Genomic DNA, 9,491 nt, shown 5'->3' with positions numbered 1-9,491 from the left:
GACTGAAACAAAAACTTTCAAACCTGAATCTAATTAAAACAGGGGCACCCAACGTCAATTTTCGGAAAATATCTGTTCGGAAGACGATTTGAGGTCTAGAATTTTCGGAACATTTGTTGTAAAATTTCTTGCTTGCCTGCCTCTCCTAGGATTTTCAAACATCTAAAAAATGGTATAGTTGCCCATTTTAAACGGATTTTTACCCTAAAAAGGTCACCTAGAATTTTAGGGAACCTTTTTTTCTGGCTGAAATTTTCGAAAAGGTAAGTTTTGATCCCTATAATTTTCGGATCACTAAACTTTCAGCTAGGAAATCCTAACAGATGAACAATTCTTAGAGGATAAAAATATGCCTATATCTACCGTTTAAATACTAAGATAGGTTCAACAATGCTATGTTTAAGTGGTTTTGAACGATATTCTCTCTCGTTGGGTGCCCCCGATTAAAACAGTGAAAGAGGATGGCCTCTGCTCTTGTTACGCTATCATGTTGCTATATTTTCTAAAAGCTCAGTAGCTGGGCACAGAACCGTATATAAAAACAGTAACAGAATGTAATATACAGCACCTCATATCTTTCCATGCATGAAAATTACCCTATTTTAGTTATTGTGCTCTCTTAATGATGAAACGTAATTAAAATAGTTCATTACTAAGAGTCATTCTTACGAACGCCTTCTTTAACATTTAAACAGATCTTGTAAAAGTGTTATAACAACAGTCCTTACAAAAGCCTTGTCATGCTGTATATTATACTCTGTTACTGTTTTTATATAAGGTTCTGTGCCCAGCTACTGAGAATGCACCTCCTTAAAAAAGGCTTGCGTAAGATAGTTACAGAAGGCTTGCGTAAGATACTTACAGAGGGCTTGTGTAGGACACTTACAGAAGGCTTGGATTACCTTCCATTGGGCGATATTTCCCTTTCAAACCATGAAATACAACTTTCGTCCCCGATAACTAAACGTACGAAATGACTGTAATATAGATATGCGCAAACTTTGTTTCTCTTTAAAAGAAAGCTCAAAACATTTTTATTTAATCAATTTTAATTTAGTTTGTTTATTTCTTATATTTTACTTCTTACATTTGTAAAGCGCGCTGAGATTATGTAGCTATTATTATTATTATAACTATAATGATTATAATTTTAAGGGTTAAGCAATCAACATTGAGGTAAGTTCTTGATATTCATCTTGGGAAAGCTCATTCAGGGCTACGGCTTTACCTCCGAAGGCTGCTGCGTTAGTTGTCCCGTGTCCCATTTGTTTTCTACCCAGGCATAGAAAAGAAAAAAATAAACGAGTTAATAAGTGAGGGCAGAAGCAAAATGTTTCTAGTGCCAATAGGCTGGCGTGGCAGAGGGTTATTTGTTTTGGACTTAGCAGTTGGAGGATGGAAGAGGGGAGGTTTCCTAGATTTTTTCCAAAATAACATTAGGGTGGAACTTCTTCTCTTAAGCATATTTTTATTTATCTTCCTAGCCATCTGGCAAAATTTGGTGCCAGGTGGTTGCTATGGTTACGAGACATGACGTCACACTAAAACGCGGTCAAGCCATTTACGTTGTTTTGTTTGTTAGTTTTTTTTCCTCCCCTTTGAGCAGAAAACCTATTAACTAGCCCCGAGAGTAGCAAAATATACAATTACAACATAAACTAAACCCCTGGCATGAAAAATGCTTAATCATCCGAAATTATTATTTTTAGTCGGAATAGTCTCTTAAGTCCAAGATGGCTCACATTTTGTATGACGTTTCGTTACCTCTTATTATAAGCGTGCAAACCATCGTGAATAGTGTTTAAGTATCCAGCTGTTTTTTCTAGGAAAATGCTCTGATTGGCTCCCTGACTAAAGGCATTGTAATAATCATCTCTGATTGGCTGTTATTGAGGGTAGCCAGGGATAATTTATGCGAAATTAGCTTCAGCGACATGTTTAGCGAAGCCGTCATAAAAGCTTCCCTTTTCAGTCTGCAATAAAGTAAACATAAGTCGTCTGCGAGCATGCTACTTACCGATTGCATGGAATTTTGGGTGGCATTTCTTGTCATCATAGACGGCAAATTTGTCTGTCATAAAAAAAAAGTAGTTTTAGTAAAGGAAAAAAAATTGGCACGTGCATCACACTTTTTAGTACATTTCTTTGCTTTTTTTGTACGACTTCGACGTAAAATTGCCTAATAGGAAGGCGCAAACATGCGACGACGAAATTTTATCTCTCTTTTTGAAACTGGATTTGTCCCTGCGAATTCAACTCTAGGAGGGTTCGCCTATATTTGACAAAGTAAGTGAGTAGGAATAATCGCGATAAAGACCGAGAGAGCGCAAATTGACTTTTTTTAGCGAGGTTTTTGCTACTATCGCGTCCTTGCATCTTAGGGTCCGTAATATTAGCCACGGTCAGGAGTCCATCAACTGATCCCTCGGCTGTCCGCTGTGGTAGAGGTCGGTTGTCATGTTGTCTGATCGGTAGGCATCCAAGCTTTAGGAATCTCAATTCTACTGTCCCTGTTGATGTTGTCAGGATGAAGTCGTATGTGGATAGCCTCCTTAACTCTACGAGAGTACCAGTAAGGGTCTTGGTCAATAAACTCAACTTCGTCCCAGAGCGGATAATGCCCGGTCTTATTGGCGTGTTCAGAAACGGCCGAAGTTTGAGTTCGTGAAAGCCATATATCCCTATCGCGTGGATGCCTACGATCAGACAATATGACAAACCAACCTCTACAACAGCGGACCGCCGAGGGATCAGTTTCTTTCTCTCACAATGCTGACAATCCTTTGGATCGAAACCCACCAACCACGAGTTGGGTTTGTGATACACCAATCACTAACAACCACGGTGGTACAAATATTTGGACTCAGTAAATCGACACTATCGCCTAATGAAGACCTGCAGTGTGCGGTCGGAATGTCGCGATCACTAGGGAGCTTAGGCAAAGACGACCGCGACGGCAACTAGAACGGCAAAAAAAAAAAGCAACAGGTTTATAGTAGCAAAGCAACAACTTTGCACGTGCATCACGCATTTTTGTACATTTCTTAGCCGTCATTGCACGACCACAACGTGAAACTGCCTAATTTCACGTTTTGTCGAGGACGGGAACACAAGACAACAACTTTCTTTTTCTTTTCTTGAACTTTGATACAGTCCTTTAGAATTCAACTCCAAAGACATTTGCCAACATTTGACGAATTAAACAAGATGGAATAAGCATGAAAAAGTTTGAGGCAGCGCGAATTCACTTTTTAAGTAACGTTTTGGTAGCCGTCGCCGTCCTTGTTGCTTAAGCTCGCTACTATCAAAGTGACAACCGTGAGACAAACGATAAAACTAAACCCTTTATACACATTATCCACGATGATTAATATCTTTCATGACAATATGCAAATTGTACAACAAAAGTGAAGTCTCTGAGTATTTTGTGCAATATTGCGGAGAAACCAGCGTTGCTAAATAACTTTGTCCTCACTTAAAACCAAAAACTGTATGAGTAAAGACTACGCATCGATATTGATATTAATCTGAAAAATATTAATCTTGAAAAAATCCTACTACACGCCACTTGCACATCTCCCATAATGCACCTTATTTGCGCCCCCACCCCAAATTTTGCGTAACCTTTGTTTTTCATTTCTCCTGGGTATTACAGCCGTCCCAAGAGAAATTGAAAACAATGCTTATGCAAAATGTTGGGGGGGGGGGGGGGGAGGGGGAATTAAGGTGCACCGTGGAAGATGTACAAGTGGCGTATGGGCCAATAAAATTGTTGCATGAACCCTCATCTGGGACACTAGAGTCAGTCGACTGTGAAACGTCGTCCGCCATTTTGAATTTTCCTTAAAAAACCTCTGACCCAGCAGCCCGACTACATGCATCTTGCACCAATAATCTGCCCCAGTGGGGAGGGACTGGTTCCTTTTTTCACAGGAAATTCATAAATTGTCTACTAAAAAATAGTAAAATATCGAAGCAAGGCCAATTTAAGCACTAAAACCTGCTCCGAGAATTGCTCAGAATACAAGAAGTTGCTCGAAACTAAAAAATTTGTTCGAAATACAGGAAGTTGCCAAAATGTTGCCGAGCAACTTGTGGAAAGCCCTAATTTCACCAGTTGAAGTTTATGGAAGGGAAGGCAAATATGTCTTTTTCCCGTACTTAAAGGGAACAAAAAGGGCTAACGGACGCATTATGTGGCTGCAAAAAGGCATGATCAAGAAAACTTAGTGATTAGTGATTTATTCGTATTTAAAAGGCAGTGCATTTGCAGCAGTCTAAATCAAAGCAAAAGGGTGCCTTTCCTGTGAAGATTATATCTCAAAGGGCAAGCGGTTAGACCTCAAGGCTTTTAAGCTTTGTGCCCCACATTTAGGTTAGCACATTAGTTCAAACTTACCAATACCATTATCAACCATTTAGGTGCCTGTTGCTTCGGCTGTTTATGGTTTTTTTTCATCGGTTTTCCTGCTCTTTTTTTCTTTGGTAGCACAAATCCCTGAGTTAGGTCCAAAAGATCACAGCAAACAATCAACAACAAAATAGTGATCGTCAAGAGTCGTTTGGAATCCATTGACTGTATTGTTCTTCTAGTTTACCAGGTGTTCTGTTGAGAAGAATGAATTTAAAACTCAGCTGAAAAAGAAATACAAAATTATAGGCTTTTTGAGTTTTTCACTTATATTTAACAATTATTCCACGAGTGCGCGTTGGATATGAGATGGGAGATAGCCAACGAGGCGCATTGCGCCGAGTTGGCTATAATCATCTCGCATCCAACAAGCGCGAGCGGAATAATTGTTTTATTGATAACGCCCACAAAATATCGAGAATTCTTCCTGACTTTATTTGTAAAAACAACCGATTTACAGCTTATTTTTGATTTTGAGCAGATGCATACAGTTACCATATTTGGAGAGCATGGTATAATGGCTCATATACCATTATGCATGGCTAAGCCAATCAGAGCTCTAGAATTGCACTATCCAATGATTCAGTTTTTAATAACAACGGTTATTGTTTTATGTAAATATGCGTTATTGACCAACCTTGTTCGGTGAAGACGGCTAAAAATTGGCCAAGTTCTTTATTGCGTTTTTATTAACCGAGACGAAGTCGCGGTCAGTAAAAACGCCAAAAGAATGAGGCCAATATACAGCCATCTTGACGGAACAATCTTGGTCAATAAGAGATTTATTATATGGCGAAAAAGAGAATTTTTCCAGCGGGTTCAGTGCGGAAAATCCTGAGCAGGTAAGATGGGCCCATTTTGCCCTCTAGGGTCGCCAATCAGAAATTAGTGCTCGCTTCATCTTGCCCGCTTGTAGATTCAGCCATATAATCATGTACAATAAGTGCTATTTATATTGGAATATCACTGTGATCGTTTCCTTTGTTCCGATCACTAGATACACCTCTTTAAGGAACATTCCTCAGGAATACAAAAGCAACGAACGATCACGTACATTAACATTATTGCACGAACATCTCTGCTAATTCGATAGCTTCGATATTTTCTTCTTTCGTGCACTCATAAAGAGGATGATTAACATTGCTGCTTTTGAAATAAACACTCGTTAAAACGTATTAAGTATATAAAAAGAAAAAACAAGTACATGTTTGTGTTAACCCTGCGACATGGGCTTAGATTGGGGGCACCCGCTCCACTTAATGGGGTCCTGAGCTGCTGAGCCTATTTCCCATTCGTAAAAGGTCGTTGCCAGGGGGGAAGGTGTCTCCAAGGAAATCTGTGGTACAGTCCGCCTGCCAGTATGACGTCACGTCTCGCGTCAGTGACTTTCAAAATGGCGAGCAAAGTGTTCATCGAAGAGACGGATAAAAATTTCGATTTTACCACGGAAATACCGTTCTGATTTCTTGGATTTGGAGATTTTAAGGTTTCTATTGTCATAGAAATCTAGATTTAAGCACTTTTTTGGAATGAAATGTCCAGTGGTGTAATGAATTTTAAAGATTCCTTTCTATCGTCGAGCAAATTTTACGGGCAATCATACCGATCGGTCACTCTTTTGAGGGCCAGTGCACAGCAAGATTGCGGAGTTTAGAAACAGCAATAGGAGGTTCATCAAAGGATGTATTATACTTTACATTGTGTGTATTTTCATCTCTTCAGAGCTAGTGAAACGCCGTATCATTCCTCTCAAAGTTCGCTTAGCTGTAGCGTTGAAAGGGGAAGCTAAATGACAGGTATTTTTGAGAGACTGTGAGCACTGAATCTTGTTGCTTTACCGCATTTTAACACTGTATTGGGCATACACCTGTAATTCTGTAATTAAATCCCCGAAAACGAATAAAAGTTTTCGTTTAATTATTAATAATTACCGTGCGTTAATCTAGGGGCAGGCATCAAAAACACATTTAACAAAATATCTTCTTGCTTCAGAAAAAAGTTATCCGTTTCATATTTTTTTGCCAACAGGAAAGTTCATGCCATTCCTCTTTTTTGATGCAAATATATAGGCCTGCCAATTAGCTTTCTCTATTTTAAGTCCGTATCTTACCTAACGCGTGATATTCATACTAATTCTGCACCCTCAAAAATCGTTAAATTGTTCTCGCAGACATCATCTATTCATAAATGTAACACAAGATCATCCTCTAAAAATAATATGTACATCAAAAAATTTTATCTTGAAAAACTAAGACAAGCCGTCCCAATTTTTGGCGCTAAAGAATGGAATGAGAGAATGAAAGATATGTCAAAAAAAGTGTTCAAACGAAAATTAATCAGTGTGCTCTTCGAAATACTAAAGGCCAAAGATGATTACCTTGATGCAACCATGATAACACGAGAAATAAAATCGCGAAATCCTAAACCTTAGCCTCTTTCACAGGTTGCATTAAACAGATTTGTCTTTCTTGCTTTTGAATTGATTACACATACTTCTTCTTTTCTTTTTCTTTGCTTGTTACTTATTATATGTATATCTGGCACGCCTCGACTAGCGTTTTCTTGCTAACTGCGTGCCAAAAAATTGTACGTGTAATATTATGGTAATAAATGGTAGTCTTTACACTAAAGCCTAAATAAGCTAAGAAATATTTCAAGACAAGTAAATTTTAAATTCTTCAAGTAAAATAAAGCTTCACACACAACCTATCTTTTTTACTTCAGGATTACTTAAGCTTATTTTGCCACGCAACATAATTAAGATTGATTAACATGCTTCGCCTTTCTCAAAGCTTAAAAAATGGAAGTTCGCTAAATCGGTTTTAAGGATGGTTTTCAAGTCACTTGAAACTTTCTTGAATCGTTTCAACTTTCCGACTTTAATGAGATGCAAAGTAAAGTTATTTGAGATTTTACTTAGGCCTTCACATGTATTTTTTGGTTAAGTAAAACTTAGCATCTCTTAAGTCTTACTTAACAGCCTAGTGTAAAGACAACCATGTCTTGTCTTGGTACTCGCGTGGTTTACGACCTCTGAACTTGCAGTTGTATTGATGAATTCAAGAGAGAACTTAGACAGTACTTGAAACCCTGGTGCGAATTCGCCCCTTTTCCGCCAGGTTAAACACCAAAAACGATTTTAGATTTCACAGTGGTCAATTTTCAAACGGAAAAGCAATTTTATTGTACGAAAGTGTGCTATGAACTTCTTAACTACAACACTTCCTTTACGTGCGTACTTGTTTACTTTTGCCGTATCTGTAACAGTTATCATATATGTACAAAACGGCTTTAGCGTCGGTAGCTGTTCTTTAAAATGCTCTCATTTCTCATGAAGCAAATCGTTATAACTATAAGAAAGGAAAACGTTTTGACCTACCTCACATTTATTTGACAACAGACCCGAATCCTTTACTGCCTTTAGCGAAACGAGATTGCGTGAGAAAGAACTTTGAGACCCAGGTTATGCCGCGGAAACAGTAGCCTCTGACGCAGGCGTTTTTAGGGGAGGGATGAAAAACGAGCTCGCCTAAAAACGGAGACAGATACCATTCCGAAAAAGACACTCACGCGGCGCCTTCTGTAACCATAAAAGCAAAACATGTAAATAATCAAAATCCTTAGTTATGAAAACTTAAGACTAAAAAAAATATTTTCCACAAAAGACTGTGAAGTGGTGGGCCCTTATAGTCTCTTACTTTTCATAAACGCCTGCTTACACATTTTGAAATATGATTACGAATTCCTTACTTGTATCCTTAGAAAAATGACATTGAGGGGGAAAAAAGCGCTAATTCGTAGTCTGAAATGTCATCCGTCCCTTCCCTCCACCCCCTAAGGGGAGGCAGCCCGTTTCGGTGGAGACAAGTCGGGGCTAGAAAACCTGCATAATTGTAGAGCACCTCTGGTGTTAAAAGCAAAGCTTTCTGTAGTTCTGGCAACCTCGAGCAAGTTTTGCATTTCTGAGCAACGTTTGGGAAAAATATAGGCCTATGTCAAGCCAGAAAACAGTGAGCTGTTTGATAGAAAATGTCAAGTACGACTGAACCACGTCCCTATGAGTGCACCTAATGACTCTGGCAGCGGGGACTCTGAAATGGAGCAAAGAGGACCTAGTCCTAAGCATACCGTCTGCGCTTTAGCTATGAGTCTGCCATGGAGATAAACTTCGCTTTTATTTTTGAGCAACTCTTTAAAGAAGATTGCAAGCTGTATCTTGCGCCCCTCGCACCTTTTGCACTAACTGAAAGCTATTGTTTGTTGCATTGCTATTGAAAATCTGAAAAGGAACAGTCTTACACACGTAGCCCTCGGGGCGGTACCAGGTGAATACCGTAAAATTCCGAAAATAAGCCCCGGGGCTTATATTTTTCAAAGGCCCTTTTTGAGGGGCTTATCTACGGAGGGAAATTTGCGTTTCAAAATCGATTGGGCTAGCCTTATATTCGGAATAAATTTACCGTTTTTGCTTTGTTTTACTCTGTGTTTGAGGGCAATTTTCCAAGTACAAGCCCCCGGGGGGCTTATATTTGGGGGGCGATTTAACGGATATTGATTTTTGGTTCGGTTTCGTTCGATTGGCTACGCTGGGAGAAATTCACTGCCTTGCAACCGGATCGAAAGCCTGGTCTCTTTTCGGACTATTCGGAAAATGAAAAAGCTTGTTTCATAATGTCTCGAAAATATAATTCTTCTTCAGTTACAGTGAGGCCTATATCAAGCCAACCTCATAAAAAGTTAGCCTGCTAGAGCCGAAAAAACCGGATGCTCTCGATCGCCGGCTAATAAAAAGCCGACACACTGTATTAAGAGGACATAGGTTCTCCAACTTGCCATCCGATATTTTCTGTAAAACAAACCAGCATTTGAGACAATAGGTAGGTCTCGGTGGGTGTCCTCAGTTAGTACAGACCTCTCTGTAATAGAACTTTCGCACCTTACAGTCCTTACCTGCATTTCAAAATTATACTATAAGAGAGACCATTAGCATTAAAAATTTGTTTGGAAGAACAGCAACAAGACATATCTTACCGATGCGTCTTTGAAACAAACGACACCTTTCAGCGTTTTTCGACGTGTT

At 39.1% G+C, this 9,491-nt stretch overlaps 1 protein-coding gene and 1 long non-coding RNA gene across 2 annotated transcripts in view; one reads left to right on the top strand and one right to left on the bottom strand.

Annotated features, from left to right (window-relative positions):
- The window catches only part of LOC140935380 (methanethiol oxidase-like), a 62,945-nt gene that overhangs the window by 11,071 nt on the left and 42,383 nt on the right, over positions 1 to 9,491 (top strand). The gene's annotated exons all lie outside the window — the stretch shown is intronic.
- LOC140935381 (uncharacterized) lies at positions 1,136 to 7,865 on the bottom strand. Its single transcript, XR_012165196.1, has 4 exons — positions 7,791 to 7,865; positions 4,400 to 4,606; positions 2,018 to 2,071; positions 1,136 to 1,272 (listed from the first exon to the last, which is right to left on the bottom strand). It is a non-coding gene; the product is annotated as an uncharacterized lncRNA (long non-coding RNA).

The sequence above is a fragment of the Porites lutea genome, chromosome 4, assembly GCF_958299795.1.
Source record: "Porites lutea chromosome 4, jaPorLute2.1, whole genome shotgun sequence".
NCBI classification, from domain to species: Eukaryota; Metazoa; Cnidaria; class Anthozoa; order Scleractinia; family Poritidae; genus Porites; species Porites lutea.
This window is presented reverse-complemented; position numbering and strand designations above follow the sequence as displayed.